The sequence below is a fragment of the Tamandua tetradactyla genome, chromosome 2, assembly GCF_023851605.1.
Source record: "Tamandua tetradactyla isolate mTamTet1 chromosome 2, mTamTet1.pri, whole genome shotgun sequence".
NCBI classification, from domain to species: Eukaryota; Metazoa; Chordata; class Mammalia; order Pilosa; family Myrmecophagidae; genus Tamandua; species Tamandua tetradactyla.
In genome coordinates, this window is record NC_135328.1 from 178,296,902 (window position 1) to 178,324,191 (window position 27,290).

The following is a 27,290-nucleotide window of genomic DNA, read 5'->3' on the forward strand; positions in this document are numbered from 1 at the left end:
TTCCTTCAGAACACACATAGAAATGTTTACATCTGTCAGACGGTGCATAAGCTTCTCATTTGAAGCCTTAAGCCCATCCCTTTCACTCATTAATGTATACAGTGTATCTAACAACAACCAGCCAACATCTCTATACCTCTGGTTTCCACAAAACTCCACAGAGGTGTCAAAAACATTATCCCCCAGAGCCTGACTTCATACAAGTGAAGTGTTAGAAGAATCAGATGGTGATATTTTTACTCTCTTTTGCCAACTCACCCCATGGATTGGCAGTATCATTCTGATTACAGGAATCAGAGTCCTTAGTGCCTTTGAGTCCAGTCAGAGTATAAAACCAATCATAAAAACCCATTTTTAAGATTCTGTTTCTTAAGAACCAGTCCTGGTACCAAGCTGTATTAGTTAGGGTTCTGTCGAGAAACAGAATCAACAGGAAATACCCATAAATATAGAATTTATAAAAGTGTCTCACAGAACCGTGGGAACATAGAGTCCAAAATCCATAGGGCAGGCTGTGAAGCTGATGACTCCAATGAAGGGTCTGGACGAACTCTGCAGGAGAGGCTCACCAGCCAAAGCAGGAAGAGAGACTGTCTCTTCTGAATCCTTCTTAAAAGCCTCCATTGATTAAGTTAAACGTCATAGTGTAGTAAGAATGATATGATTTTCATTTTCCTTTTGGAAAAATTATTCTTCTTATGTTATAGAAGTTAAGGAGGAGGTCAGGACACGGAGACGGGAAGATTAGTTACTCCAGGCGAGAGATTAACATGATTTTGGGCTGAGGCAGTGTTAGGGTAGTTAAAAGGAAGGAGTAAGATTGGAGAGGTCCTTAGGAAAAGAAACCACAGAATTTAGTGTCCATTTAGATATGAAGCTGAAGGAGGAGCTGAGGATGAATCCTAGAGCAGTAGTTCCTGCCTGCCTGGTCAGCCTCATCACATGACACGCTCTCCCTTCCTGTTTGCTTTCCAGTCACTGGTCTTCTTTGAACATTCCATGTTCCTCTCTGCCTCAGGAACTCTATATATGCATGTTTTCTACCAGGAATCCTCTTTATATTACTCTGCCATTCCTCATCCTTTCGCCAAGTTAACTCGAACTTACTTTAACGTTTTCCTCAAGCTGTCATTTCCTCAAGGAACTCATCCTTTACCTCCCCTGCCCTGAACCAAGCTATGTCAATTTTATGCTACTTAATCATTCTATAATTCTCCTTCATAGTACTTAATACCATTGGAATTAAATAATTACTTGTGGACTTAGATGTTTACTATCTGCTGCCCCTGCTGGTTTATAAACACCATAAGGCCAGGGATCATTTGTTATTTTCATTGATGTATCCTTAGGACCTAAAACATATTAGATGCTAAATAAGTATTATTTGTATAATAAGTATAAGTATTAATTGAATGAGGTAATATTGAGTTAAGAGACTAATATGTTTGTGTGATTTGGCTCTTAATTTTTTTATAATCCCAAAGGGAAAGACATGTACTATGACTTTTTGGTTAGCTAATTGAGTCTGACCAGGGAGGACACATGTTATATATTTTCTGACATTTGTCCCTATTAGGATTCCATCACAGTAGCTAACTGTTTTAAAGTAAAGAGTAAAAGTGGGTTAGTATTACAAGGTGTTAATAATAAGGTGGTAGATGGGAAAAAATATAGTTAATATAAACTTAGGTGTATAGTTAGCAGAAACATAGTAATATTCTTGCATTAAAGGTAACCAAAGCTAAATGTCAATAATAGGAAGATGTAAGGGATATAGGATTTTTTTCTTCAGAAGAAATGATAATGTTCTCATATTAAGTGTAGCAGTAAATGAATAACTGTGATTATTCCAAGAGCGATTTACTGTACACTTAGAATGGATTGTATGGTGTGTGGATAAAACTGTTAAAAGAAAAATTAGGGGAGGATAAGGGGTATGGAATGTTTGGGGTTTTATTATTTTTTTTTGGAGTAATAAAAATGTTCCAAAATTTATTGTGGTGATAAATGCACAACCAAGTAATGATACTGGGAGCCATTGGTTGTATGCTTTGGATGAATTATACGATGTGTGAATATATATCAATAAAATTACATTAAAATGGGTTAGTATGATTTAGTAATGTTCTGATTTTTAAAAAAATTAAGAATCAATACTAGACATCACTGATTTTCCTGACCTAGGAAAATGAGGTTGATGTTTTGGAAATATTATGATGGAAATAAAATGCAGTCATTAGGAGCTTATACTCTGAAGCCAGACTGCCTATTCAAATCCTATCATTTACTTGCTTTGCAAAATTAAACAAGTTAATTAACTTATCTAAGCTCAGTTTCTATACCTAAAAAATTGGAGATAATAATAGAAGTAAACACATAATATTGTAATGAGGATTAAATAATATAATGTATGTAAAGGACTTAGAAAATGTCTACTACATGATAAGTGCTCAAAAAATGTTAGTGATTAAAAATTATTTTCTTTTTTGACCAGAAGAAGCAATTGACTGTATTCAAGATGTATATTGATTTGAAAAAACCTCTTCACGAATTTGTTTTTCCTAGTTGTTAAAGCACAAGATATTTCAGAATGTGAACTTATGGTCATTTAAATTTCTTTTATGAAAATGATCATGGTGATGAATATACTACTATGTGATGATATTGTAAGCCATTGATTGTATACCATGTATGGAATGTTTGTATGTTAAGAATGTTCGTGTTTGTATGTTGTTTTGGATTGTCAATAAAACAATTCTTTTATGACTATATTCATGCAATAAAATTAGGGCAACTCACAATTTCTCTGATCGTGTTCGTCATCTGTGAAGTAATTATCTCTTAAGTCCTTTATTTTTAATTCTGGGTAAAATGTCTCTTTTGTTAACTAGAATATAAGCTCCATAGGTGCAAATGTTGGAGCATCTTCATTTAATATAATTCAGTTCACCAACTGGGGTACCAGGTAGAGAGTTTCATATGGAGGTGATATTTGAACTAAGTCATGAAGAACATGGGGTTTCCTGATTTAGGGAAGGAAAATTACATATAGATCACAAGTGTCCAAGTAGGAAAATGATTTTTGATACATTCTTTCAGATCTGATATAGTTAGTTCAAGGTTGAATCTGGCCCAAATCCTGGATTCCTCAGCTTTGATGATGGGAGAAAAAAACTAAGTGAGCAGTTTCAGTCAATTCTTATTTCCTCTTATGCTACCATTCAGTTAGAAGGCAGGAGAATCCAAATTCTTTTAAGCCATGGGCCTTTTGTTTTGTTTTGTTTTTGTTTAAATTTTTAAAATTGTGGTAAAATATACATAACATAGAAATCATTTTGAGCATACAATTCTGTGACATTTAGTACCTTAACAATGTTGTGTAAACTTCACCAATATCTACCTCCAGAGCATTTTCATTATCCCAAACAGAAACTTGTACCCATAAGTAATGAACCCTCCATCCTTACTTCCAGCCACAGGAACCACTATTCTACTTTAGGTGTCCATTTATTTGCTTATTCTAAGTATTTAATATTAGAAAAACCATACAATATTTGCCTTTCTGTGTCTGGCTTTTTTCACTCAACATATCTTCAGGATTCATCCATTGTTGTAGCATATTATCAGAACTTCATTCCCTTTCTATGGTTTAATAATGGTCCACTGTATAGATATACCACATTTTGTTTATGCACTCATCTGCTGATGGATACGAGTTTTTTCATCTTTTGGCTATTGTGAATAATGCTGTCATGAGCATTGGTGTTTAAGCGTCTTTTGGGGTCCCTGCTCACATTCTTTGGGGTATCTCCAATAGATGTGGAATTGCCAGGTCATATGGTAATTCTACATTTAGCTTTCTAAGGAACCACCAAACTGTTTGCCACAAAGGCAATGCAATTTTACATTCCCACCAATAATATATAAGGTGTGGTGACTTGGAGTTATGTACCCCAGACATACATGTTCTTAATCCATTCCTGTGGTTGTGAACCTATTGCAAAAGGACCTTTGATTTGGTTATTTCAGTTAAGGTGTGGTCCAACTGAATCAGGATGGGTCTTAATCCTATTAGGGTAGGCCTCATAGAGAAGTCCACAGAAAGAGAAGCCACAGGAGCAGCCAGAAGCTGGAAGCCATTGGAGCCTGGAACATGCTGCCATGTGCATTCCCATGCAACAGAAAATACAAGGAACCCCAAAGATTGCCAGCCAGTATCTCATTGTGGTTTTGAATTGCATTTCCCTAATGGCAAATGATGTTGAGTGTCTTTTCATGTTTATCTTCTTTAGAGAAATGTCTATTCAAATCCTTTGCCCATTGTTGGTTTGGGTTGTTTGTCCTTTTTTGTTATTGAGTTGTGTATTATGAATATTAAAGCCTTATCGCATATATAGTTCAAATATTTTCCCCATGCTCTAGGTTCTCTTTTCATTTTCTTGATAATGTCCTTTGATGTGCAAAAATTTTCAATTTTGATTATATCCAATTTATCAATTTTGGGGGGGCTTGTTGCTGACTATTTTTGTGTAAAGGCTAAGAATCCAAAGCCAAATACATGGTTGTGAATATATGGTTTCTTGCAAGAATTTAATAATATTCTCTTATTTCTAGGTTATTGGTACATTTTGAATTTTTATGTGGTTAAAGGTAAGAGTCCAAATTCATTTGTACATAGATTTCCTGTTGTCGCAGCACCATTTGATTAAAAGGGTATTCTTTTCCCATTGAATGGACTTGGCACCCTTGTTAAATCAACTGAACATAGGTGTGCATTTATTCCCAGACTCTCAATTCTATTCCATTGGTTTCTATGTCTATCCTTATGCCAGAACCACACTATTTTAATTACTGTCACTTTTTGTAGTCAGTTATGAAATCAGGAAGTATGAATACTCTAAGTCTGTTCTTTTTTCAAAGATGATTTTGGCTATTTGTGGCTCCTCACCCTTCCACATGAATTTGAGGATTGGCTTTTCCATTTTTGATAAAAGAGCTTTTATAGTTTTGATAGGAATTGCATTGAATTTGTAAATTGCTTTAGGTAGTATTGATATCTTAAAAATAATGTCTTCGTCCCTGAACATGTGATGTCTTTCCATTTATTTAGGTGTTTAATTTCCGTGTTTAATTTCCTTCAGCAGTACTTTGTAGTTTTCTGTGCACAGTCTTCCACCTCCTTGGTTAAACTTATTCTTAGATATGATATTTTGTTCTTTTAGATACTATTGTAGATTGAATTGTTTTCTTAATCTCCTTTTCAGATTGTTCATTAATGGTATAGAACATCTAATTTTTGCATGTTTATTTGTACCCTGCAACTTTACTGAGTTCTTATAGCTTTTTTATGGATTCTTTGGTATTTTCTGTGTCGTGTCATCTGAGATTAGGGATCATAGAATTCTTTCCTTTTAATTTGGATTTACTTTTCCTGCCTTTAATTGCTCTCATTAGAACTTCCACTATAATGGATAGTTGAATAACATTGGTTGACAGTGGACATCATTGTCTTCTTCCTGCTCTTAGGGGGAAAGCTTTCAGTCTTTCACCAGGGAGTATGATATTTGCTGTGGTTTTTTCCATAAATACCTTTCATCGTGTTGAGAAAGTTCCCTTCCAGCCCTAGTTTTCCGATTGTTTTTATCATGAAAGGATGTTAAATTTTGTCAAATATTTTTTCTGCCTCAATTGAAAAGATCATTGTTTTTTTTTCTTCATTATATTAATGTAGTATGTTACATTGATTTTCTTATTTTGAACAGTCCTTGAATTCCTGTAATAAATTTTGCTTGGTCATGATGTATAATCCTTTTAAACTACTTACTTTGGTTTGCCTGTATTTTGTTTAGGATTTTTGCATCTATATTCCTAAGAGATGTTGGTTTGTAATTGTCTTTTTTTTTGCTGTCTTTATCTGACTTTGGTATCAGATAATGCTGACCTTATAGAATGTTTTAGGAAGCTTTACCTCCTCTTCTATTTTTTAGAAAAGTAAGAAGAACTGATGTTATTATTTAAATGTTTTATAGAATTCAGCAGAGAAGCCATTTAATCCTGGACTTATTCTTTCTTGGAGGTTTTTTATTACAGATTCAGTCTCTTTACTTGCTATAGATCTGTTGAGATTTTCCATTTGCGCTTGTTAAGGTAAATTTTTATTTTGGGGAATTTTTCCATTTTATTTAGGTTATCTAATTTGTTGGCATATAATTGTGCACAGTATTCTCTTACAACCCTTTTTAGTTCTGTAAGTTTGGTAGTAACGCCCCCCCCCCCCCTTCATTCCTGATTTTAGTTATTTATGTACTCCTAACTCTTTTCTTTCTCAGCCTAGGTAAAGGTTTGTCAATTTTATTGATCTTTTCAAAAAACCAACTTTTAGTTTTATTGATTCTCTTTATTGTTTTTCTGTTCCTTATATGATTTATCTTTACTTTAATCTTTACTATTTCTTTCTCTACTTTTAGGTTTGGTTTGGTCTTTTTCTCGTTCTGTTAAGTATGATATTAATGTATTGATTTGTGACCTTTCTTCTTTTTAATTTAGGCATTTAGAGCTATAAGTTTGACTCTGTGCACTCCTTTCACTTGTAACTCATAATTTTTGGTTTGTTGTGTTTTTTGTTTGTTTGTTTTTATCATCTCTAGGTATTTTCGGATTTGTTATTTGTTCTTTTTCCCATTGGTTGTTTAAAAATTTCTTGTTCAGTTTCCACATAATTGTAAATTTTACACTTTTTATTTTATTATTGATTTCTAGCTTTATTCCATTGTGATAAAAAAAGATATTTTTGTGATTTCATTCTTTCAAAATTTATTGTTTGTTTGATTTTTTTGCATGGGTAGGCACCAAGAATCAAACCCAGGTCTCTGGCATGGCAGGTGAGAATTCTGCCGCTGAGCCACTGTTGCACTTTGCCTCAAAATTTATTAAGTTTTGTTTTGTGGTTTAACATGTGGTCTTTCCTGGAGAATGATTCTTGTGCAATTGAGAAGAATGTGTATTCTACTGTTGTCAGGTGGAGTGCTCACATATATTCATTAAGTGTAATTGCTTTATAGTGCTATTCAAGTCTTCTTTTTCTTTATTGAGCTTCTGTTTAGATCATCTTATCAGCTATTGAAAATGGTGATTTGAAGTCTCCATCAATTATTGTAGAACTGTGTATTTCTCCCTTCATTTCTGCCGATGTTTGCTTCACAAATTTTGAGGCTGTTTTGTTAGGTGCATGTATGTTTATAATTGTTATATCTTCTTGCTGAATTCAACCTTTTATCAATATAAATGCTGTTCTTTGTCTCTTGTAAACTTTTCTTGAATTATGTCTCCTCTATTTGACAATAAGCCACTCCAGTTCTCTTTTAGTTAGTATTGCTTGTATATATTTTTCCATCCATCCTGTACTTTCAACTTCTTTGTGTCTTTGTATCTAAAGAGAGTCACTTGTAGACAGCATATAGGTGGATCATGCTTTTTCATCCAGTCTGCCAATCTTTGCCTCTTAATAGGAGAGTTTATTCCTTTTACATTTAAGGTAATAACTAACAAGAAAGAACATACTTCTGCCTTTTAGCTATTTGTTTTCTGTATGTCTTACATGTTTTTTGTTCCTCAAATATTCCATTGATGCTTTTTTTGCTTTTATTTGCTTTTTCATAGTATACCTTTTTTATTCCCTTCTGTTTTCCTTTTCTTTATATTTTTAAGTTATTTTGTTAGTTGTTACCTTTGTAATTACAGTTAACATCTTAAAATAATAAACCTAGTTTGATCATATAGTACTGTACAAATACTTTACTCCTTTACATCTTCCCTTTATTATAGTATTGGCTCAGATTTCATCTTCATACATTCTTTGCCATCTGTTCTAGTTTGAAAGCTGATGGAATGTGATACACCAGAAATGGATCATCTTTTAAAAGGGGGAATTTATTAAGTTGCAAATTTATAATTCTAAGACTGTGAAAATGTTCAAATCAAAGCAAACCTATAAAAATGTCCAATCTAAGGCATCCGTGGAAAGATAGCTTGGTTCAAGAAGACTGATGACTTCATGGTCAGGGTTTTTCTCTCTCAGCTGGAAAGGCATATGGTGAGATCTGCCAGCTTTCTATTCAGTATCTTCCCCAGGACTCTATCCATTCTATTGGCTCTGTTGGTTCTGGTGGCTCTCAAGCTTTCTCAAAATGGTTCCCTGTTAAAGGGCTCCAGTAAGCAACCCCACCTTGAATGGGTCAAGACACATCTCCATGGAAAACATCTAATCAAAAGTTGCCACCTACTATTGGGTAGTTAACATCTCCATGGAAACAATTAAAAAGCTCCTACACGGCAATATGAATGAGGAGTAGAGAACTTGGCTTTTTTTGGGTGCACAGCAGATTCAAATCAGCATACCCACTAGCATAAATTGTAATTGTTTGTTATGCTGTTGCCTTTAGAGTCAGATGAAGGGTGGAAAGCAGTTACAATTGTATTAAAATTATAATTTTTATATAAAATTAATACAGGGTTTTATATTTACCTATGTAGTTACCTTTATCAATGCTCTTTATTTCTTCTTATGACTTTAAGTTACTGTCTAGTGCCTTTTATTTTGACTTGAAAGACTCCCTTTAGCATTTGTTGAAGGGTTTGTCTTATGGAAGTGAACTCCTTTAGCTTTTTTTAATCTGTAAATCTTCAAGAATGAAGGATAATTTTGCTGGATATGGAAATCTTGGCTGGCAGTTGTTTTCCTTCAAAGACTTTAAATATGTCACCCCACTGCCTACTGGTCTCCATGGTTTCTGTGAGAAATCTGCTATTCATCTTATTGAGGATCCTATGTATGTGACAAGTTGCTTCTCTCTTGCTGCTTTCAAAATACTACTTTTGTCTTTAGATTTTGACTATTTCACCATAATGTGTTGTTTTAGTTTGCTAATGCTGCCTCGACGCAATATACCAGAAATGGATTGGCCTTTATAAAAGGGATTTATTAAGTTCCTGTTCTAAGGCCTTAAAATGTTCAAACTAAGGCATCCAGAGAAATATGCCTTGACTATGAAGAAAGGCCATGTCTGCCACAAGAGAAATCATGTGGCTGGCATTTTCTGGTCCTTGTTATGTTGCTCTTATCTTCTGACTCCAGTGGCTTCCTCTTTAAGCATCTGTGGGTCTCATTTAGCTGCTCCAGGGCAAAACTCTGGATTTCATCTCTTAGCTTAACATCTCCCTGGGCTGGAGATTTTTCTTCTCCAAGCAGCTGTGTTCTGGTTTCATATAGCTTCTCTAAGCATCTCTGTCGGCACTCCAAAAATCTCCAGATGTCTGCATCTATGTCGGCTCAGGAATCTCCAGATGTTTGTGTCTATGTTGGCTCTGAACTCTTTCTTTTTCCATGAACTCTTTTAAGGACTCCAGTAAACTAATCAAGAGTCACCTTGTCCCATCTAATCAAAAGGTCACACATACAATTGAGTGTGTCACATCTCCATGGAAACAATCTAACCAAAAGTTCCACCATAAACAATAGGTCTGCTCCCATAAGTATGGATTAGGATTGAAAGAACATGGCTTTTCTGGGATACACAGCAGTTTCAAACCAGCACATGTGTCTTGGTATAAATCTCTTTGAGTTTATCCTGCTTGGAGTCAGTTGAGATTCCTGGAGGCTTATGTTCATGTCTATCTTCAGATTTGGGAAGTTTTCAGCCATTATTTCTCCAAATATTTTTTCTGCCCCTTTCTCTCTCTTGTCCTTCTGGGACTCCTATGTTGCATATGTGGGATGCTTGATGGTGTCCTATATGTTCCTCAGGTTCTGTTCATTTTTCTCCACCATTCTATCTTTCTGTTTCTCACACTGGGTCATTTCAGTGGTCTTTTTTCTTCCGCCTGCTCAAACCTGCTGTTGAATACCTCTAGGGAGTTTTCCCTTTCAATTATTGTATTTTGCAGTCCCTGAAGACCTGTTTGGTTCTTTTTAATATTTTTATTGTAAACAACAAACAAGCATACACACATTCTTGACATGGTTATAATTAGTGGCTCACAATTTTATCACATAGTTGTATATTCATCACTATGACCATTTTTTTGAACATTTGCATCTCTCCAGCAAAAGAAATAAAAAAGAAAAAACTCATACATGCCATACCCCTTATGCCTCCCTCTTATTGACCGCTAGTATTTTAATCTACTCAATTTATTTTAACCTTTGTTCCCCAATTATTTGTTTATTTCTTATCCATATTTTTTACTCATCTGTCCACACCATAGAGAAAAGGAGCATGAGACACAAAGTTTTCACAATTATGCAGTCATATTGCAAAAGCTGTATCATTATATAATCATCTTCAAGAAACATGGTTACTGGTGTTTGTTTCTTTTATAACTTCTGTCTCATCATTTTATTCATGTTTTCCTAATTTCTTTTAGTTCTTTGTCCATGGTTTCTTTTAGCTCATTCAATATATTTAAGACAGGTGATTTAATGTCTTTGACTAATTGTACCAATTTATCTACCTTCCTCAGGTATGGTTTCTATCAAATTCTTTTTTCCTTAGAATGAGCCATATTTACCTGTTTCTTTGTGTGTTTTATAATTTTTTTTGTCAGAAATTGAACATTGTGGGTATTATGTTGTTGTAACTCTGAAATCTAAGTTTCTCTCTTCTCTGGGATTACTGGGTTTATTTCCTTCTGGAGAGCTAGAACTGTCAGTCTGTGACTTTTCTACACTGATTTTTTGCTCCCAAACTGGTAAAGGTAAGGGGAAAATTATAAAAAGATAAGAGAAAAATTATAAAGAAGATGAGGTACTGTTTCTTTGAGACTCTTCTGTTGCTTCTGACTGAGGGGTTTGCAACAATGACTTGTCCTCCTTAATGGCCTCCCAGCAATCAAAAGCAGGGATCAGTTATCAGACCATACACTCCTGGTTTTTGGAGGATTAAGCCCTTATTGCCTACACTGGCACCAGCAGGCTCCACCAGGAATGTAGGCTGTAATCTCCACAACTGAATGCCAGGCATTTGGGGGTTTAGGGAATGGTTGTCAATACATGCAAGGTGAAATTCACCAATATTTACCACAATTTACCAGCCTCTTTATCCACCTCTTCCTAGGATGCTGCAAGTATTCCATTGATCTCCAGAGTTGAAAAATAGTTTATCCAGATAGTTCCTGCCAGTTCAATAGTATTTTGGTGGAGGCGCTGATACCTTGGTTTCCTACTTCACCATCTTCCCACAGTCTCCTCTCATGGGTTTAATCTCTTGCTGATCTTGAGGTTCTCAGAGTTTTTGCAGCACATTTAATCACAAGCTTTAGCAAGAAACATCTGCACATAAATTGGTTGTCAGGGTCTGTGATGCCATTTCTATATACTTATTAGATATTGCCCCACTCCTAAGTAGCATGTGGAGCATGTTGAAGACAAGGAAAACATGGCACACTTATAGGGTAACATGCTGGTATGGGCTAATCTCATGGCAGCTGTTTTTAGAAGACCATCAATTTTCCTGGAAGCTGAGATGATATCAGGGCATTGTTATATGTGTTTAAGAAGGGGTTGCGGTATGATTTTATTCTACTCTTTCTAAACATTGTAGAGAAACTGTCTCAGCCATAAAACAGAAAGTTGATTTGAGGGGAAAACTCACTGCTTGTAAAACTAAAGATTTCAGGAGGTGTGTTAGTTAGATTCAGTTGTCAACTTGGCCAGGTGAGCATACCTAGTCTTGTTGCTGCGGACATAAGCCAACGGTATGTGAACCTCATCTGTTGCCAATTACATCTGCAGTCAGCTAGGAGGCGTGTCTGCTGCAATGAGTGACGTTTGACTTAATTGGCTGGTGCTTAAATGAGAGATCGCTATGTAGCACAGCTAAGCAGTTTGCATTCCTCATCTCAGCACTTGCAGGTCAGCCCAGGCCTTTGGAAATGCAGAAAGAAGTCACCTTGGGGGAAAGATGTTGGAACTCAATGGCCTGGAGAGAAGACCAGCAGAGACCATCCTGTGCCTTCCACATAAGAAAGAACCTCAGTGGAAAGTTAGCTGCCTTTCCTCTGAAGAACTAACAAAATAAATCCCCTTTTATTAAAAGCCAATCTGTCTCTGGTGTGTTGCATTCCGGCAGCTAGCAAACTAGAACAGGAGGTGTAACTGTTAATTCTAAATTCTGAGAAACTGAGCTATTTGAATATGAGATGGTTGTTCCCAGAAACTTCGGGTGTTTATGGGACACTGAGACTCAGAGTTAGAACTCTGAAGCTATAAAAGTCCACAGTAACCCATACTGGAACGGTTTATAAAGTTGAAGAGGTGATTGCTTTAAGTAGAGATATGGATGAAGCTGATCTGGGTAGGACTAAGGTGTATCAGAATACAGGTTAAAGGATGATATCATCCATATTTTAAAACTTCAACTTCTGTGTGAGACTAAGGGAAGAGATGTTTATTGGGTGCAAAGTTTATATTTTGGGTAGTGCATTTCCTAATTTAACTTTAGTTGAATTTAAGTACAGTTTAGTTGAATGGTAAGTACATGAAATCTTAAATAGGGCATGAGATTTTGTTGGTTTGTCCAGGTTACTATGATGCCCCGATAAATTCCAGAGTAATTTGGGCAGTGAATAAAGAAGTATTTGCAAGGTCCCCTTGGGGATATGGGGAGAAAGAATGAAGTATTCAACTTCCCCATTTGGAGAATTTCTGATGTTCTCACCAGTAATGGGGACAACCAAATTGGGCTGAGCCCTCGATCTTGGGGTTTGCCCCTATGAAACTTATTACTGAGGAGGATAGACTGAGCCTACCTAAAATTAGGCCTAGGAGTTGCCCCCAGAGAACCTCTTTTGTTGCTCAGATATGATCTCTCTCTCTGGGCTGACTCAGCAGGTGGACTCGTTACCTTCCCTGCTGTATGGGACATGACTGCCAGGGGTGTGGGTCTCCCTGGCAACCTGGGACCGAAAACCTGGGATGAGCCGGGCAGGATCTGGCATCAGGGGATTGAGAAGTCCTTCTTGGCCAGTGGAGGGAGGAGAGAAATCAGAAAAAGTAAAGTTTCAGTGGCTGAGAGATTTCAAACAGTCAAGAGGTTATCCTGAAGGTTATTCTTATTTATTATATAGATACCCCTTTTTAATTTATGATGTATTAGAGTGGCTGGAGGGAAGTACCTGGGGCTGTTGGGCTGTGTTCCAATAGCCTTGATTCTTGAAGATGATTGTATAAAGATTTAGCACTTACAATGTGACTCTGTGACTGTGGAAGACTTGTGTCTGATGCTTCTTTTGTCCAGGGTATGGACAGATGAGTTAAAAAAATATGGATAAAAAATAAATAGGGAAATTCTGGGAAGATGGCGGCTTAGTAAGACGCGCGGGTCTTAGTTTCTTCTCCAGGACACCTACTAGGGGAGTAGAAACGATACAGAAAGCGCCCAAAGCCACAACAGAGATAAAAAACACAGCGTACCCCATCCTGGAACGGCTGGCTGGCTGAGAGAAGCAGCTCGGGTGAGATCGCCGAGGCGCGCGGGCCTTACCGGGCGGGGTGGCAAGCGGCCGGAGTTACTCCCTTCCCCCTTCCCGGGCCGGCTGGGAGATTTGGAGAGGTGGTCCCCTGAAACCAAGGCGACTGGCGCCCACACCACGCGCAGCCCCCGGACCAACTGAGAGAATTGGATCGGAAACCCCCAGGCCGCGGAGAACGGTGACCCCGTGACTCCCGGGGAACGTGCACTCTCTCGGGCGGGCCGCTGCCGCTGGCGCCCTCCCGCCACGCTTGTTGCCCAGGGCCGACTAGGAAATTCGGACGGGCTCTTTCCCTGGCTGCGGCGACCAGCAACCCTCCCTGCGTTCGGACACCCTCCCTGCGTTCGGACCCAGGGCCGGCTCAAGCCGCTTCGGCTAGCGAACCCCCAGGACGGCGAGAGTTTTCCAAAGTTTAAGGTCCCACAGTACCTTTTACTGGTGGGACCCGCAGACAAACGTGTGCCACGAGCGCCACCTACTGGGCAGGATAAGAAAAACAGAACCCAGAGATTTCACAGAAAAATATTACAACCTTGCTGGGTCCAACACCAAGAAAAATCTGAATAAATGCCCAGACGCCAGCAGCAGAAGATAACTGTCCATGCTCAAAAGATTGAGAATATGGCTCAGTCAAAGGAACAAACCAATAGCTCAAATGAGACACAAGAGCTGAGACAACTAATCCTGAATATACGAACAGAAATGGAAAACCTCTTCAAAAATGAAATCGATAAATTGAGGGAGGACATGAAGAGGACATGGGCTGAACATAAAGAAGAAATAGAAAAACTGAAAAAACAAATCGCAGAACTTATGGAAGTGAAGGATAAAGTAGCAAACATAGAAAAAATAATGGATAGTTACAATGATAGATTTAAAGAGACAGAAGATAGAATTAGTGATTTGGAGGATGGAACATCTGAATTCCAAAAAGAAACAGAAACTATAGGGAAAAGAATGGAGAAATTTGAACAGGGTATCAGGGAACTCAAGGACAATATGAACCGCACAAATATACGTGTTGTGGGTGTCCCAGAAGGAGAAGAGAAGGGAAAAGGAGGAGAAAAACTAATGGAAGAAATTTTCACTGAAAATTTCCCAACTCTTATGAAAGACCTAAAATTACAGATCCAAGAAGTGCAGCGCACCCCAAAGAGATTAGACCCAAATAGGCGTTCTCCAAGACACTTACTAGTTAGAATGTCAGAGGTCAAAGAGAAAGAGAAGATCTTGAAAGCAGCAAGAGAAAAACAATCCATTACATACAAGGGAAACCCAATAAGACTTTGTGTAGATTTCTCAGCAGAAACCATGGAAGCTAGAAGACAGTGGGATGATATATTTAAAATACTAAAAGAGAAAAACTGCCAACCAAGACTCCTATATCCAGCAAAATTATCCTTCAAAAATGAGGGAGAAATTAAAACATTCTCAGACAAAAAGTCACTGAAAGAATTTGTGACGAAGAGACCAGCTCTGCAAGAAATACTAAAGGGAGCACTAGAGTCAGATACAAAAAGACAGAAGAGAGAGATATGGAAAAGAGTGTAGAAAGAAGGAAAATCAGATATGATATATATAATACAAAAGGCAAAATGTTAGAGGAAAATATTATCCAAACAGTAATAACACTAAATGTCAATGGACTGAATTCCCCAATCAAAAGACATAGATTGGCAGAATGGATTAAAAAACAGGATCCTTCGATATGCTGTCTACAGGAAACACATCTTAGACCCAAAGATAAACATAGGTTGAAAGTGAAAGGTTGGGAAAAGATATTTCATGCAAATAACAACCAGAAAAGAGCAGGAGTGGCTATACTAATATCCAACAAATTAGACTTCAAATGTAAAACAGTTAAAAGAGACAAAGAAGGACACTATATACTAATAAAAGGAACAATTAAACAAGAAGACATAACAATCATAAATATTTACGCACCGAATCAGAATGCCCCAAAATACGTGAGGAATATACTGCAAACACTGAAAAGGGAAATAGACTCATATACCATAATAGTTGGAGACTTCAACTCACCACTCTCATCAAGGGACAGAACATCTAGACAGAGGATCAACAAAGAAATAGAGAATCTGAATATTACTATAAATGAACTAGACTTAATAGACATTTATAGGACATTACATCCCACAACAGCAGGATACACCTTTTTCTCAAGTGCTCATGGATCATTCTCAAAGATAGACCATATGCTGGGTCACAAAGCAAGTCTCAACAAATTTAAAAAGATTGAAATCTTACACAACACTTTCTCGGACCATAAAGGAATGATGTTGGAAATCAATAATAGGCAGAGTGCCAGAAAATTCACAAATACGTGGAGGCTCAACAACACACTCCTAAACAACGACTGGGTCAAAGAAGAAATTGCAAGAGAAATTAGCAAATACCTCGAGGCGAATGAAAATGAAAACACAACATATCAAAACTTATGGGACGCAGCAAAGGCAGTGCTAAGAGGGAAATTTATTGCTCTAAATGCCTATATCAGAAAAGAAGAAAAGGCAAAAATTCAGGAATTAACTATCCATTTGGAAGAACTGGAGAAAGAACAGCAAGCTAACCCCAAAGCAAGCAAAAGGAAAGAAATAACAAAGATTAGAGCACAAATGAATGAAATTGAAAACATGAAAACAATAGAGAAAATCAATAAGGCCAGAAGTTGGTTCTATGAGAAAATCAATAAGATTGATGGGCCCTTAGCAAGATTGACAAAAAGAAGAAGAGAGAGGATGCAAATAAATAAGATCAGAAATGGAAGAGGAGACATAACTACTGACCTCACAGAAATAAAGGAGGTAATAACAGGATACTATGAACAACTTTATGCTAATAAATACAACAATTTAGAGGAAATGGACGGGTTCCTGGAAAGACATGAACAACCAACTTTGACTCAAGAAGACATAGATGACCTCAACAAACCAATCACAAGTAAAGAAATTGAATTAGTCATTCAAAAGCTTCCTAAAAAGAAAAGTCCAGGACCAGATGGCTTCACATGTGAATTCTACCAAACGTTCCAGAAAGAATTAGTACCAATTCTCTTCAAACTCTTCAAAAAAATCGAAGTGGAGGGAAAACTACCTAATTCATTCTATGAAGCCAACATCACCCTCATACCAAAACCAGGCAAAGATATTACAAAAAAAGAAAACTACAGACCAATCTCTCTAATGAATACAGATGCAAAAATCCTCAATAAAATTCTAGCAAATCGTATCCAACAACACATTAAAAGAATTATACATCATGACCAAGTAGGATTCATCCCAGGTATGCAAGGATGGTTCAACATAAGAAAATCAATTAATGTAATACACCATATCAACAAATCAAAGCAGAAAAATCACATGATCATCTCAATTGATGCAGAGAAGGCATTCGACAAGATTCAACATCCTTTCCTGTTGAAAACACTTCAAAAGATAGGAATACAAGGGAACTTCCTTAAAATGATAGAGGGAATATATGAAAAACCCACAGCTAATATCATCCTCAATGGGGAAAAATTGAAAACTTTCCCCCTAAGATCAGGAACAAGACAAGGATGTCCACTATCACCACTATTATTCAACATTGTGTTGGAGGTTCTAGCCAGAGCAATTAGACAAGAAAAAGAAATACAAGGCATCAAAATTGGAAAGGAAGAAGTAAAACTATCACTGTTTGCAGACGATATGATACTATACGTCGAAAACCCGGAAAAATCCACAACAAAACTACTAGAGCTAATAAATGAGTACAGCAAAGTAGCAGGTTACAAGATCAACATTCAAAAATCTGTAGCATTTCTATACACTAGTAATGAACAAGCTGAGGGGGAAATCAAGAAACGAATCCCATTTACAATTGCAACTAAAAGAATAAAATACCTAGGAATAAATTTAACTAAAGAGACAAAAAACCTATATAAAGAAAACTACAAAAAACTGCTAAAAGAAATCACAGAAGACCTAAATAGATGGAAGGGCATACCGTGTTCATGGATTGGAAGACTAAATATAGTTAAGATGTCAATTATACCTAAATTGATTTACAGATTCAATGCAATACCAATCAAAATCCCAACAACTTATTTTTCAGAAATAGAAAAACCAATAAGCAAATTTATCTGGAAGGGCAGGGTGCCCCGAATTGCTAAAAACATCTTGAGGAAAAAAAACGAAGCTGGAGGTCTCGCGCTGCCTGACTTTAAGGCATATTATGAAGCCACAGTGGTCAAAACAGCATGGTATTGGCATAAAGATAGATATATCGACCAATGGAATCGAATAGAGTGCTCAGATATAGACCCTCTCATCTATGGACATTTGATCTTTGATAAGGCAGTCAAGCCAACTCACCTGGGACAGAGCAGTCTCTTCAATAAATGGTGCCTAGAGAACTGGATATCCATATGCAAAAGAATGAAAGAAGACCCATCTCTCACACCCTATACAAAAGTTAACTCAAAATGGATCAAAGATCTAAACATTAGGTCTAAGACCATAAAACAGTTAGAGGAAAATGTTGGGAGATATCTTATGGATCTTACAACTGGAGGCGGTTTTATGGACCTTAAACCTAAAGCAAGAGCACTGAAGAAGGAAATAAATAAATGGGAACTCCTCAAAATTAAACACTTTTGTGCATCAAAGAACTTCATCGAGAAAGTAGAAAGACAGCCTTCACAATGGGAGACAATATTTGGAAATGATATATCAGATAAAGGTCTAGTATCCAGAATTTATAAAGAGATTGTTCATCTCAACAACAAAAAGACAGCCAACCCAATTACAAAATGGGAAAAAGACTTGAACAGACACCTCTCAGAAGAGGAAATACGGATGGCCAAGAGGCACATGAAGAGATGCTCAATGTCCCTGGCCATTAGAGAAATGCAAATCAAAACCACAATGAGATATCATCTCACACCCACCAGAATGGCCATTATCAACAAAACAGAAAATGACAAGTGCTGGAGAGGATGCGGAGAAAGAGGCACACTTATCCACTGTTGGTGGGAATGTCAAAGGGTGCAACCACTGTGGAAGGCAGTTTGGCGGTTCCTCAAAAAGCTGAATATAGAATTGCCATACGACCCAGCAATACCATTGCTAGGTATCTACTCAAAGGACTTAAGGGCAAAGACACAAACGGACATTTGCACACCAATGTTTATAGCAGCATTATTTACAATTGCAAAGAGATGGAAACAGCCAAAATCTCCATCAACAGAAGAGTGGCTAAACAAACTGTGGTATATACATACGATGGAATATTATGCAGCTTTAAGACAAGATAAACTTATGAACCATGTAATAACATGGATGGACCTAGAGAATATTATGCTGAGTGAATCCAGCCAAAAACTAAAGGACAAATACTGTATGGTCCCACTGATGTGAACGGACATTCGAGAAGAAACTTGAAATATGTCATTGGTAACAGAGTTCAGCAGGAGTTAGAAACAGGGTAAGACAATGGGTAATTGAAGCTGAAGGGATACAGACTGTGCAACAGGACTAGATACAAAAACTCAAAAATGGACAGCACAATAATACCTAATTGTAAAGTAATCATGTTAAAACACTGAATGAAGCTGCATCTGAGCTATAGGTTTTTGTTTTGTTTTGTTTTGTTTTGTTTTGATTTTACTATTATTACTTTTATTTTTTTCTCTATATTAACATTCTATATCTTTTTCGGTTATGTTGCTAGTTCTTCTAAACCAATGCAAATGTACTAAGAAATGATGATCATGCATCTATGTGATGATGTTAAGAATTAATGATTGCATGTGTAGAATGGTATGATCTCTAAATGTTGGGTTAATTTCTTTTTTTCCGTTAATTAAAAAAAAAAAAAAAAAGAGAAGGGACAATTGGAGATGAAGGGATACAGACTGTACAACGGGACTGGATATAAAAACTCAGAAATGGACAGCACAATACTACCCAATTGTAATGCAGTTATGTTAAAACACTGAATGAAGCTGCATGTGAGGTATAGGTTTTTTGTTTTTGTTTTTTTTGTTTTTTTTTCTTTCTATTATTGTTTTAATTCTTATTCTGTTGTCTTTTTATTTCTTTTTCTAAATCGATGCAAATGTACTAAGAAATGATGAATATGCAACTATGTGATGTTATTAAGAATTACTGATTGTACATGTAGATTGGAATGATTTCTAATTGTTTTGTTAATTCTTTTTTTAATTAATAAAAAAATAAATAAATAAATAAATAAATAAATAAATAGGGGGGACAAAGCATAAAATAAACTAGGTAGATGGAAATATTGGTGCTTGGTAAGAAGGAAAGGTGGGATGTGTGATATGTATTAGTTTTTCCTTTTTTCTTTTTGTTTCTTTTTTCTGGAGTGATACAGATGTTCTAAAAGATGATCATGGTAATGAATACACAACTATGTGGTGACATTGTGAGCCATTAATTGTGTACCATGTATCTAGTGTATGTGTGTGAAAATTTCTCAATAAAAATATTTTTTAAAAAAACTAAATAAGAACTCCTTGAGAGTATTTTGGTGCATTGTTCAGAGTCTGCTCACTGTTAAAGCACAAGAGTATTTTGTTCTATTTTGTTTTGTTTTGCTTGTGTATTTAGTGATGGGGCCACAAGAGGAACATCTGCCTGACTGCCTATTTTCTTCAGAAAACCAGGTCTCTATAAAAAAGATGCTTTAGGATAAAGGAAATATGGACATTTGACCTTTATGGCCTGTTGGAGCCACTATGAAGCAAACAGTTTTGTGTTACTTCCCTGTATGTCTGCCTACTCCTCCTGCCCCTAATCCATCCATTATCTTATTGTTTCAAGACCTACAACTGATATGAGACTTTTTTAAATGCCCATTGTTCTTTGGAATTTGAATATTTGATAAGCAGGATGACCTCATAAATTGTGTTTTATTTTTGTATTTTAGAAAAATATGTAGGATCATCACAAAGATGCTATTCAGGAAAACTTTGTGCGTGAAGTTGTTTTTCCATGAGTTCTAAGCAGTTTTTACCATTGTTTCTTTCACTCGTTAAATTAAGAGCCCACCATGTGCCAGGCCCTGAACTAGCTGCTTTACATGTTTCTTTTCCCTTTTTCACAGATGAGGGTATTAAGAATTAGAGAATATGAGAGAGTCAGAATTATAAGTGGAAAATAAGGCCACCCTTTCTGAATAGATCTAGGCAATGATTATCAGTGACAGCTAACAATTAAGTGAAAAACTGACAAGGAGCTTTATAATGGATGGATCTGGCCAACAACACTTGAACCTACTGATCCATCTTAAAAGCACCAAAAGAGAGAGAGTCAGGTGTTGTTTTTGCTAATCGTATGCAGTAGAAGATATATAGAAAGTAAATGTGAAGTAATTTTACAAAAAAATCTGATCTAATCAAATCTCTTAAGATCCAACTATTATACTTCAGTAAATAATTGGAAGATGGGGGCAAGAGAGGGAACTTAGAGATTAAGAGACCTTAGATGTCCCTGGGTCAAGATGGTGGCACAGTGCTCCTAATGCTGGTTTTGTTGGCTGTGGGGATGCCCTGGCTGCCAACTACAGCAGGGAGCAGGGTCCAGTTGCCCAGGAAGGGCATGACGGGTGTCACTTGGCTACAAGCTCACGGTTACCACCTATGCACCTCCCCTGGGAGCTTGAGACCCAGGGATGCTGCCGACCTTGAGACCTAGTATCAGCCTCATGGGAGTGAAAAGTTACCCTTTTGCTTGTACTGCTGCCTTTCACATAAGTGCCACTTTTGGCTAATGAGGATTATTACAAAATATTAGGAGTGTCCCGTACACCAGCCAGAAAGAGATCAAAAAAGCCTACTTGTTACCAGCTTGCCAATAAATGTCATCTAGACACAAATAAGGATGACCCCAAAGCCAAGGAGAAATTATCTCAGCTGCAGAAGCCTATGAGGTGCTGAGTGATGAAGTGAAGAGAAAGCAGTGTGATGCTTATAACTATTCTGGCTTTGACTCTGGGGTTGGCAGCTCTTGGCACAGCTACTAGAGTCAGGGAAGGCCCATTGTTAACCTTGAGGAGTCTTCAGGAAGATCTTTGGGAAGTTATCATCATCATCATCATCTTTTGGAGATTTCCAGAGTATATTTGATTTAGCCTCGGGAGTTCATCATAGCATTAACATTCATTCATTCAGTCTGCCAAGGAAGTCAACAAAGGGTTCACGGTGAACATCACTGATACCTGAGAACAGTGCGATGGCTGAGGGGACAAACCTGGCACAGAAAGGTGCAGCACTGCCACTACTGTGGCATTTCCTGGATGGAAACCATAAATACAGGCCCTTTTGTGATATATTCTGCCTCTCAGAGATGTGGTGGCCAAGACTCCATCATCACATCTCCCTGAGTGATATGCATAGGGGACAGGACAGACAAGCAAAAGAAGAGAGTGGTGATCCCTTTCCCTGGCAGAGTGGAGAATGGCCAGACTGTCACAATGCCAGTTGGAAAGAGAAATATTTTCATCACATTCAGTGTGTAGAAGAGCCCCAAGTTCAGGAGAGACACACAGACATCCACTCAGACCTCTTTCTTCTATTGCCCAAGCTATTCTCAATGGGATGGCCAGAACCCAAAGCCTGTATGAGACAATCAATGTGATGATCCCCCACCCCCCAGGATTCAGACAGACCAGAGGATTCAGGTGAGTAGGATTAACAGCCATAGCTACAGAGATAACTACATTCACATCAAGGTTCCAAACACACTCAAGAGATGGCAACAGAGCCTGTTCCTAAGCTTTGCCAAGAATAAGATTGACATGGAGGGGCAATGAATGGTGTCACCAGCACTAGCACTGGAAAATAGCCCTGTGGAAACTAGGCCAGGACTCCTCAAAGCCAGGAGGATTCCAGAATAGCAGTGCAGGACCATACCTATAGCAACCCTCTGTACTGCCTTGGCAACAGCAAAATCACATTACAAGACATCTCCCTGAAAAGGGGTTACTGGGCAACCCCAGGGTATAAAGCTGTCAGTGTCTCAGGGGTTGATACATGTTTCCTGTCTGAGGTTCAGTCACTCAGCCTCTTCTGCCTTGGGGTAGTCAGCTATAGTAAGACAGGTTAATGAAGAACATTTTTGAATAGTTTCCTTTTTTTCTTTTATGATTTACTAAAATAAAGCATCTGTTAGTGTCAGATTTAAGAATGTAAAATGATTCTGTATCATGTAAATAAGATTATCTTTGCAAAGAGATACTTAAAACCTAAAAAAAAGAGACCTGAGAGACATGTCAACTAAATACAATGTGTGGACTTTGTTTGCATACTGATCTGATCAAACCTGTTTGAACAAAATAAAAAGTCAATCGTGGAAATCTAAATACTGGACATTTTATATTAAGGAATTACTAATTTTAAGTTCTTATCTTTTAGAGATACTAGACAAGATGCCAATGAAATGATATGTCTGGGATTTGTTTCAATATAATCCTTTGAGGGGCGGGATCCTGTAAGGAAGGAATTTGGAAGGAGTGAAGATTAAACAAGCTTATCCTTGTGTTGATAATTGTTGAAACTGAGAAATAGATATCTGGGGATTCATTATATTGTTTTCTTTTTTATGCTTGAAAATTTCCAAATAAAAGAGTTAAAAAGTGAAAACTCAGAGTTTGCCATGGGTACTCAAGAGATATATGCTGGATTCAATAAGGATTTTTAAAAATCAGGCTTCTACATTTCATGTTTGCTTAAATCCGCAGATTATTGATGGACATGTTTATGGCAGTTATATTTGCAATGAGAAAGAAACACTGCATTGAAACTATTCTATATAGCTTTTATACTCAGGAGTAATTACACTTTTTTAAAATGTTGCTAGGTTACAGTAAAGCAAAGAGTACAAATATTTGTAACTGACTTTGAGTTTACATTCTAAGAGGTATAATGGGAAAAAGGAATTCCTAGCAAGAAGACTTCTACCATACTACTCAGGGGCTTCACCTTTGAGATGCACCTAGGCTTAGAGCATCAGATGTACCAGTGTTAATACAGCTGAGGAAGCCCAAACATTTACCCAGCTCTAATGAATATGTTTCCAAGAGCATCATGGGCCTTAGCCAAAGCCCTGTTTAACTAGCTTTTGAAAAATATTTTGCACAAAGTTTCTCAGTTTTTACAAAATTGACCTGCTATGGAGATAGATGGAATCAGAATTACTACTTGATACTTTGGCTCTAATTCCAGATTAACCTAGAGGGTTCAAACTGTTACCAGTGCCATAAAAACTGAAATTTTGGAATTTAAGTAAACCTGAAGGTCATTTTCTAATAATGTTCCTCTTTGTATTGAGTTAATAGTTTATAATTTGATTAGTTAAATGTAGTATCGATTGCCATTCAATATAATATTATACAGATGCAGTATAATGTAGCAATTAAGAGTTTAGAGCCAGATTTCCTGAATTTGAATCCTGGCTTTTCCACTTATTAGCAGAGTGATCCTGAGCAAGTTACTTAAACCTCTCTGTGCTTTTGATTCCTCCACAATCACATAAGTCAATATGCTGGTGTATATACTGTTGTAAATACTTACCAGTACTTATAAATAAAAACTTTATTTCAAAGAATTATGCAATTGTGGGGATTGGCAAATCTGAAATCTGTAGGGCAGGCTGGCAGGCTGGAAACTCTCAGGCAAGAGCTGATGTTGCAGTCCTGAGGCAGAGTTTCTTGCAAAAAACTGGGAAACCTGTTTTTCAATTAGGTAATTTCAACTGATTGGATGAGGCCCACCCACATTATCAAGGATGATCTCCTTAAAGTCAACTGATTGTAAATATTAACCGCGTCTATAAAATACCTCCAGAGTATCACCTAGATTACTGTTTACTTGAATAACTGATTACTATAGTTTAGCTTTATTGACACATAAAACTCATCATCACACCTATTATCAAATTCATGGGACTGTTGTGAACAGTAAGTTAATGCATGTAAAGCACTTAGAACAGCACCTAACACGTAGGAGACACTCATAAAGTTTAGCTATCATTATAACACTTTTTTTTTTTCTTTTGCATGGGCAGGCACTGGGAACTGAACCTGGGTCTCTGGCATGGCAAGTGAGAACTCTGCCTGCTGAGCCACCGTGGTCTGCCCTATTATACACTTTTAAATCCCAAAAGTACTGTGGTCCTAGGGAAGATAAAAATAATAATATATTGGCGGCAGGCCACATATATATATATATAATCACATATATATATATATGATTAACTAGAACAAACCCAACTTTCAGCCACACTAAAGAATTTAGGAAGGGTGATATTGGGCAAAAGATATCATTCTGATGAACTGGACATTAAATGAAAGCATTCCCAAGCTAAGAGTAATGGGTTAAGTAAAAGAGCTTTGTTGTTTAACATCAGCCAACATTTATTAAATACCTACAATATTCAAAGTTCTGTGTCCAATCTTGGGAGCGATACAGCAATAGTCAATATAGAATCATTATATATCTGCACTAGAATGAATCTTAAGGTCATTTTTGCCAACTCCTCATCTTTAAAGTGTATAAACTGAAGTTCAATCTTTCATTCTGTAGCCACAGTGATTTTGTTTTTTTATAGTAATGAACAATAGATAGAGAAAGCCCTTTCCTCATGGGACTTATATTCCTAATAAGATGCCCATTGATGAGTGTTTCTCTCTCAAATCTAACCAATATTTGTGTTCATTTTCATACAGAAAGGGAATGAGAGAATTAGGCTGAGGCGGTGCAGCAGGCCAAGTGTCCCAGAGTATTGAACTGAAAAAGTAGAAATGTTTCTACCCACCTTTTTGGCTAAGGAGCCTGGGACCCAAGCTTTTCTGTATTGGAATCACACTTACTTCAAATTTTAAAGTAGCCTTTCTGTAAGGTCTCTTTTCACCAGGGCTTAAGTCATTTCTCAAGAATATACTAAATACTCTTGAATGGCCTGAGGGCAATTAAGGATGTACTTCCTTAGCATCTGGTTTTCAATTACGGTAAAACTTGGCCTTTAGGAAAGTTCTCATTCACTTGACATGGAAGCCAATTAACAAAAACTAAATTAATAATAAATCTGAAGGACATTTTACAGTTTTACACAACACTTTTGTGAGATAGACAGAGAACTATTATTACTCCCATTTTACTGAGGAGGAAGCTGAGGCTCAGAGTTGAAAATAAGTGGCCCAAGACTACATAGTAAATAGCAGATCCTGGCTTCCTAATTCCTAGTGCAATATTTTCTCTGCTATGTCGTATTTGGTGAGTATAGATCTAGAAAGGAGCTGCTTCTCAACCCTGCAGTTTTCTTCCTTGCTTCTCAAGTTTTTATTCAATTTAATCATATTTGAATATAACTTTTTGACTTTTGCTCTAAACATTTTGTTAGGTGCAAACAAAACAAGGAGGGGGACATTTAATATTTGTTAAGCACCACTTTGTTTTGTTAGTGTGGTAGTTAGATTCAGTTGTCAACTTGGCCAGGTGAAGGCACCTAGTTCTGTTACTGTGGACATGAGCCATGGTTACGTGAACCTCATCTGTTGCTGATTACATCTGCAGTCGGCTAGGAGGTGTGCCTGCTGCAATGAATGATGTTTGACTTAATTGGCTGGTGCTTAAATGAGAGAGCACAATATAGCACAGCTCAAGCTGTTCAGCATACCTTATCTCAGCACTCTCGGCCCAGCCCAGGCCTTTGGAGATGCAGAAAGAAATCACCCCGGGAAAAGTTGTTGGAACCCAGGGGCCTGGAGAGAAGGCCAGCAGAGATCACCTTGTGCCTTCCCATGTAAGAAAGAACCTCAGTTGAAAGTTAGCTGCCTTTCCTCTGAAGAACTAATGAAATAAATCTCCTTTTATTAAAAGTCAATCTGTCTCTGGTGTGTTGCATTCCGGAAGCTAGCAAACTAGAACAGTGAGCATCTGTAGGCTTAGCGGTGTCTGATACTTAAGGTCTTTGTTCTAGTTTGTTGCCTGCCAGAATGCAATATACCTGAAATGGAATGGCTTTTAAAAAAGGAGAATTTAATAAGTTGCTAGTTTACAGTTCTAAGGCCTAGAAAATGTCTCAATTAAGACAAGTCTATAGAAATGTCTAATCAAAGGCCAGTGAAATTCAGGCTTTCCCTCTCAAGTGAGAAGGCACCTGGTGAACACAGTCAGGGTTTCTCCCCTGGATCAAAGGGCACATGGCAAACATAGCATCATCTGTTAGCTTTCTCTCCTAGTTTCCTGTTTCATGAAGCTCCCCGGGAGGCGTTTTCCTTCTTCATCTCCAAAGTGCTGGCTGGTGGACTCTGCTTTGTGGTACTGCAGCATTCTCTGATCTCTCTGAATCTCCTGGCTTTCTCTCTTGTTGTTCTCTTTTATAGGGTTCCAGTAAACTAATCAAGACCCACCCAAATGGGAGGAGACATGTCTCCACCTAATCCAGTTTAACAACCACTCTTGATTGAGTCACATCTCCAGGGAGATGGTCTAATTACAGATTCAAACATACAGTACTGAATAGGGATTTTAAGAAATGGCTGCCTTTACAACATGGGATTAGGATTAAAACATGGCTTTTCTAGGGTACATGTATCCTTTCAACCAGCACAGTCTTCTTTAACTTTTGTTGAATAATTAGATGAATGCATATTCTTGTCAAAAGAGAAAAATCATATTTAAATTAAAGATAAACAAGATTGTAGAATGAAATTACCATCCATTTGACTTTTTTTTCAATTTA

The 27,290-nt window shown here is 37.1% G+C and overlaps 1 protein-coding gene and 1 pseudogene across 2 annotated transcripts in view; both read left to right on the forward strand.

Moving 5' to 3' along the window:
- Positions 1-27,290, forward strand: part of ZSWIM5 (zinc finger SWIM-type containing 5) — a 339,569-nt gene that overhangs the window by 185,112 nt on the left and 127,167 nt on the right. The gene's annotated exons all lie outside the window — the stretch shown is intronic.
- Positions 21,049-22,651, forward strand: LOC143663188 (dnaJ homolog subfamily A member 3, mitochondrial pseudogene; annotated as a pseudogene).